This window comes from Manis javanica, chromosome X (genome assembly GCF_040802235.1).
Source record: "Manis javanica isolate MJ-LG chromosome X, MJ_LKY, whole genome shotgun sequence".
Taxonomy (NCBI): Eukaryota; Metazoa; Chordata; class Mammalia; order Pholidota; family Manidae; genus Manis; species Manis javanica.
The window spans coordinates 29592316-29599608 of record NC_133174.1 but is presented as its reverse complement, the minus strand read 5'-3'; the positions used below and the strand labels follow the sequence as shown (position 1 = coordinate 29599608).

Here is a 7293-nt window from a genome sequence, read left to right as displayed (position 1 = left end):
CATTCTCTTCTGGCCTGTAGGGTTTCTGTCGAGAAGTCTGATGTTAGCCTGATGGGTTTTCCTTTATAGGTGACCTTTTTCTCTCTAGCTGCCTTTAAAACTCTTTCCTTGTCCTTGATCCTTGCCATTTTAATTACTATGTGTCTTGGTGTTGTCCTCCTTGGATCCTTTCTGTTGGGGGTTCTGTGTAATTCCATGGTCTGTTCGATTATTTCCTCCCCCAGTTTGGGGAAGTTTTCAGCAATTATTTCTTCAAAGACACTTTCTATCCCTTTTCCTCTTTTTTCCTCTTCTGGTATCCCTATAATACGAATGTTATTCCTTTTGTATTGGTCACATATTTCTCTTAGTGTTGTTTCATTCCTGGAGATCCTTTTATCTCTCTCTATGTCAGCTTCTATACGTTCCTGTTCTCTGGCTTCTATTCCTTCAATGGCCTCTTGCATCTTATCCATTCTGCTTATAAATCCTTCCAGGGATTGTTTCACTTCTGTGATCTCTTTCCTGACATCTGTGATCTCCTTCCGGACTTCATCCCACTGCTCTTGCATTTTTCTCTGCATCTCATCCCACTGCTCTTGCATTTTTCTCTGCATCTCATCCCATTGCTCTTGCATTTTTCTCTGCATCTCTGTCAGCATGTTCATGATTTTTATTTTGAATTCTTTTTCAGGAGGACTAGTTAGGTCTGTCTCCTTCTCAGGTGTTGTCTCTGTGATCTTTGTCTGCCTGTAGTTTTGCCTTTTCATGGTGATAGAGATAGTTTGCAGAGCTGGTACAAGTGACCGCTGGAAGAGCTTCCCTTCTTGTTGGTTTGTAGCCTTTTCCTGGGAGAATAGCGACCTCTAGTTGCTTGTGCTGGGCAGCTGTGCGCAGACAGGGCTTCTGCTTCCTGCCCAGTTGCTTTGGGGTTTATCTCCGCTGTTGCTGTGGGCTTGGCCTGGCTGGGGCTGTTCCTCCAAAATGGTGGAGCCCCGTTGGAGGGGGAGCGGCCAGGAGGCTATTTATCTCCGTAAGGGGTCTCTGTGCTCCCTGCTGCCCAGGGGGTTAGAGTGCCCAGAGATCCCCAGATTCCCTGCCTCTGGTCTAAGTGACCTGTCCTGCCCCTTTAAGACTTCCAAAAAGCACTCTCCAAACCAAAACAACAACAGCAACAATGAGAGAGGGAACAGAAAGAAAGAAAAAGAAAAAAAAAAAAGGAAAAAAGAAGCGATTTTTTTTTTCTTTTTTTTGTCCTCAGGTGCTGGTCCCAGGCACCCGCTCACTGGTCCTGCTGCCCTGTTTCCCTAGCACCAGGGTCCCTGTCCTTTCAAGGCTTCCAAAAAGCACCCACCCACCGGTCCCACAGGGAAGGAACGCTCGATATTCTTTGTCCTCAGGCACTGGTCCCAGGCACCCGCTCACCAGTCCCGCCGCCCTGCCTCCCTAGCACCAGGGTCCCTGTCCCTTTTAGGCTTCCAAAAAGCACTCGCAGAAAAGAGAAAAAAAAAAAGGGGAAAAACGCGCGATTTCCTCTGTCCTCAGGCACCGGTCTCAGGCACCCGCCCGCCGGTCCTGCAGGGAGAAACACGGGATATCCTTTGTCCTCAGGGGCCGGTCCCAGGCACCTGCTCACCGGTCCCGCCACCCTGCCTCCCTAGCAACGGGGGCCCATCCCTTTAAGGCTTCCAAAAAGCGCTCGCCAAAAAAAACAACCGCTCCGGTTTCTTTCCACCCGCCGGGAGCCGGGGGGAGGGGCGCTCGGGTCCCGCCGGGCCGGAGCTTGTATCTTACCCCCTTCGCAAGGCGCTGGGTTCTTGCAGGTGTGGATGTGGTCTGGATGTTGTCCTGTGTCCTGTGGTCTCTATTTTAGGAAGATTTTTCTTTATTATATTTTCATAGCTCTATGTGTTTTTGGGAGGAGATTTCCACTGCTCTACTCATGCCGCCATCCTGGCTCCACCCCTATTTGTACTTTTAAAATTAATATATGTTGATTCCTTGAAACTTAGTGACTCATATAAAGAGTATTTAACTTTAGTTTTAGGCAAGAAAGCAGTGACTAATGCATATTTTCTGTTTGATGACTTTCATGTAGTCTTTTTGGCTTTATCCTCACTGTAGATGGGGAATGATAGGGGAATTTCATGATTGCTTTTTCCATTTGGGACGGAGGTTATAATATTTGTATATTTATGTTTTGCTCTGACTGTGTAGAGAAAATGAATTTTTATATCTTCTGGATAGGGAATAAAAAAAATAGCATAAAATAAAACCTGAATATAATTAAATCAGTTGTGCCTGGAGCATTTTGTAAAAATTTTGGAATGTCATATAGGCTAAACACAAGTTAACCTAAAGGAAATCCTTTTCATGCAGATTATTTTCATTTGAGTGGGACTCCCGATTAGAGGAATACTCTTTATAGGAAATTGTCTTATGGAGAAACAGTAGAGCATTTTAGAGAATTGCCTTGTGTGCAGAACACCAGATCAGAGACAAAGAGCTGCATTTATGGACAAATCAATCCCTAAGGAGACTTAAGATTCGAAAAGTCCATTTGGTAACTATACAGACTGAGGATGAGAAGCATTAATGAGGACCTGCCCATCACTTGGCAGGCACTGAGCTGTACAGTATAAAATGGGACATCCATCTGGAATTTGTCCAGTCTCTTACAAATAAAATGGGTAGGTATTAATGGTCCCATTTTGCAAACAAAGAAACCAACACCCAACAAGGTAACTAAATTGCCTAAAGCCATATAGACAGCGACAGAATTAGGAAGTAAATCCTAGGCTACCTAAGGCAAACATGCTTTGTTAGGGAAAGATACATTTCTGAAGGGGGTGTCTAGTTACTAGAACTCAGAGAGTCCAGAATAGCACTGTCCACTAGAAATAGCTTAGCCACAAATGCAAGCCATATATGTAATTTTAAATTTCCTAGTAGCCCCATTTAAAAGGTAAAATAGGTGAGATTAACTTTCTTAAAACATGAAGAATATATTTTATGTAACCCAGTATATCCAAAATGTTAACATTTCAACATGTAATTAATTTAATATAAAAAAATTAAGGATATATTTTGTATGCTCCTCTTTAAACTGATTCTTGGACATCCAATGTGTATTTTATACTTACAGCACATTATAATTTGGGCTAGTCACTTTTCAAGGGCTCATTTGGCGTCCGGGGCCAGTGGCTAGAGTGTTGGGCAGAGCCCTTCCAGACTCAAAGAAGGCCTAAGGCGGCGCTTTGGAATTGGGTGGGCGGAGACATACTGACGTAAGCACTGGCCCTGCAGCATCTTGTATGGACTCCAAGGTGGTGCCAACAGAGAACCTGAAAGGTAACAGAAGCTGCCGGGGTATGTAGAAAGTCAGGAAGTGTTTTATGATTTACTTTATTGCCAAGCTAAGAAGCTGAGGACTCTAAATAAAGCAGTGACGGAATCAGCAAGTCCTCTCGTACTGAGGACTGATGCCATGAGAGGCCAATGGGTTAGCTTTAAGACCCGTGGCTGGGGGGGCATTTGGAATAGAAGCCTATGTGGGAAACTGTTCCCACTCCATTATGCCAAAGGACACCAGATCAAAGATAATGGTAGAGAACAAGTATTCGTGGTAGGCTCTGGGCCAAAATGAATTGAACTACCGAAATCTTGGACCTTTGCAAAGTCTGTCCCTGCGGGACTGGAACCAGGTGACTGAACAATGACAGCTGAATTAAAATCAAATGTTCTTGTCCATTATCTTCAAACCACTTGGCCCTGGGGAAAAAAAATAACGGAAATCTACCCTTAAGGCTAAGATTGTCCTTGAACAATGTAATTTCTCCTTTCTAGACAGTCTTACTCTTTTAGCCTGATTTGATCTGTGTCAAAATATTCAGAATGATAGGAACATTATGATTTTACTAGTCCCTACTCTTGCCCTTTCGGTAGAGAGGGTTTACATGTTTTGACTACAGATTATCTGGTTATCTGCATGACATTTAAAGTTGCATATCTAACAGGCATCTCAGACTTTGTATGGCATGCCTTTCCTGCCACTGCGTATGTCCACCTGCAAACATCCCCAGATTACTAAACTTGAACACCTTCAACCGAGGTGTTCAAGTGCAAACACCAGGAGCTAAGTTGTTTTTCCCCATCCCATTTCCCATTCCTCACCTCTGGCCCATAAGCAAAACTTGTCAACTTGTCCAAAATCCATCTGGAATTTGTCCAGTCTCTTAGTCGTCACCATCTCTCAGGCCACCACTGTCCCTCATCAGGACCGGCTACAGTACCTCCTGATTGGCCTCCCAGCTTCAACTCTCCCCCACCCCCTTCATTCTTCAAAGCAGCCAGAGTCACTGACTTCACAAGGTTTTATTCTACTTAATATTTAACATCGTGAGTTTGACCTACAGCCTCGACGCTATTTTTCAGTCCTTCTACTGAGATAAATTTGGGGTTTTGTGCACTGTGTTACCTTAGTGGAAGAAAGGGTACGATTGAAGGGAAAACCTACTTTCTGATGTTTTGGAAGGTGAATGTGCATGTCCAGCATGGTGACCTGGGAAGGCCTTCCCGTGTCTACAGGAAAGGCTGCCTAAGGCTCAGGTACACTTTCCACTGTTGCCCAGGGCGAGTTTGTAAAAGAGATACTCTGTCACACCCGCTTCTAGGACCCAGAAGCAACAACTGTTAACACACGTACATGGTAGTAAGCTAAAGGTTCTCAGGTAAAGGTGAAGACTTCCCTTTATTTTAATCCCCACCCAACCCCATTCTTCACTTCTTCCTTAGAGGCAACCACTGTGTTGAATTCTAGACCCTGGGTTTTTCTACTTCCACCATGGACATGCACCCACCTTCATCAGGGCCCCAGACCACCCATCTCACCCACCTCCGCCCCCCTACCCCCACCCCCTTTATAAGGGGAAGATGGATTTTGTGTTCTCCCGGGTCCATGGAACACCTTCTTCATCCAGGCAGATCCTGAGGTGCACATGGATGGGGAGTGGCTGTGTGGACAGACTCCTGAAGACCTGTTTTAAAACTTAAAAGGGGGAGGCTTTGGCGCACGGAATCAACCAGAGACCTTTATTTATTTATCAGGAACCAAATAACTTTACTGGGAGAAATGGCAATACTGGAAGGAAAAACTGAAGTGAATGCTCGGCAAGGGCAGTCTTGCAATAAGACCGCCTGGTGTGGTGACCAGGGAAAAGTGGCCGTGGCTCTGGGGAAGGCAGTCCCCTCAGTTCTTGTCGCTGTCGCCCAGGGTGAGCTTGTCAAAGAGGTTCTCTGCAGAGCTGGCTTCCGGGGCCTCCATCCTGCGCAGGCTGGCGAGATGGTCCTCCAGCTCTCTGACAGCCTTGACCTGGTGGTGCAGGTGGTGACGGTGCAGGAACTCACACAGGTGCGCGCCTCCCTCGGCGGCGGCCAGGCGGGGCAGATCTAGCAGGCTCTGGTTCACGCGCTTCTGCAGGACCAAGGCGCCCTCCACGGCCCTCAGGCCACTCTCCCAGTCGTTGCTGTCGGGCTTCCTTACGTCACGGAGGTGCAGGCGGCCCCCGCGCTGGTTCTGCAGGTGCATCAGCCTCTCGGCCTGCTCCGTTTCCCCACCGGACTGGCGCAGGAAGAACTGGGCGAAGCGCTCCAAGGCCACGTCGTCGCGCTCGCAGTAGAAGGCCATGGACAGGTACACGGCGGAGGCGTGCAGCTCCAGGTCGATGTGCCTGTTGACAGCGGCTTCGCAGTCGGGGTCGTAGTTCTGGTGCACCTGCCATGGCAGCGCGGTGGGCATGGCTTACGGCGCCACCGCGAAGGCGAACGGGTGGGGGTGGGGGGTGGGGGTGGAGCGAGGCGCGGCCGGCGGCGGCAGCCTGGGAGCGTCCCCAGAGTTGGTGCTGAGGGTGGCCAGAGGCCAAGTCAGCGGCAGGGGTGGCGGGGACCTGAGGGCGTCCTCAGGGTAGGCTAGCGGGGAGCACTTAGGTGGGCTCCGGGCTGAGGGCAGCTCGCGGATGGGACCGGAAGCGGGGTCCGGTACAGGTCCTGGGTTGAGAGGTTCCGGTCCGGGCCTGCGAGCCGGGTTGGCTGGTGAGCTCTGTGTTTAAGTTCCGTTAGAACCCGGTGAGCAGGACGACTGTGCTGAGCACCTGGCATCTAGTATGTTTTTAATTTTGCAATATCATGTCTATTTTCGAAATACTTGCTCTTGTTCTCCGTTTGATCTCTTCTATTTGTCACTTCTTCTTGTGTTATAAATCCATCATCTTTTAAAATTCTGAGAATATAAATTTGAATTTTTTTTGTAAAGTTCTTTTGTTTCCTGTAACATACATTTCCCCCCAAGAAATAGTTTGGCTTGTTCATCATGATGTTTATTCTCTTCTACTTCCCTCAAATATCTGGAACATATTTGTGCATTCATATTTTCCTAATTAAAGGCATCTTTGATCAGCCTAGGTACTTAGCATGGCTCTGAGCTACAGTTTTGATGTGCATTTCTCTAATGGGCTTCCCTTCAGGGTGGGAGGGCAGAGAGTGTCGGTTAGGGAGTGGTCTCCCTTAGGGTACAGGGCCGGGTGCTTGCAGGTAGGATCGGGACCTCCCCAAATGCCGAAAGCTTGGCACTTCCCTGACATTGGAAGACCTCAGTGGGCCTGTCTCTAAGTAGATGTGTCCTTTTGTTTCGATTACCCTCAGCTGTGCAGGTCCTCAGTTGTTTCAAATTGCTCTAATTTGGGTTTTCTTCCTCTGTCAAGTAATTCACTGTCTTTGGAGTCCAGTTTGGGAAGATTAAAGCAAGTCAAATGCCACTGTGGCTTGGTCCAATGTAAGTATGAATGCGGGAGGGCCACAGCAGGGCAGCGTAAACACATCTGTTGCGCAGAGTAGTTCTTTCACCTCACGGTCCACCAGGGACACCCTGCAATCCGCTGATTTTTATTGAGTCTGTTCTCAAGCTTTCTTTGAGGGTGCTTGGCTTTCTACAACTTCAGGTATTTTAAATTCTCTGGGTTTATCAGTGTGAAAGCTCTCGCGTTTCTGTCTTCCAAGCGTTCCTCACAGTCTCTGGTTTGTTATTTTCTTTCTAGTTTGTGTATGTGTTAATAATAATTTTGTGTCGGCACACCACGATTTAATTATCTTTTCTTACTTTTTAAGAATGCAAATGCTTATTTTTAAAATAGTTAATGCATTCACATGGATCAAAAACCAAGTAGTTCTATTTTCTAGGCAACCAAGGGGGTGTTATGTACTATAATCAGGCAAAGAAAGGGGGATGCCGTCGAGTGGGTTCCAGGCAGCTCGGGGATG

At 47.2% G+C, this 7293-nt stretch overlaps 1 pseudogene; it reads right to left on the bottom strand.

Annotated features, from left to right (window-relative positions):
• Positions 1–5069: 5069 nt before the first annotated feature.
• Positions 5070–6020, bottom strand: LOC140847326 (ferritin heavy chain pseudogene; annotated as a pseudogene).
• Positions 6021–7293: the final 1273 nt, after the last annotated feature.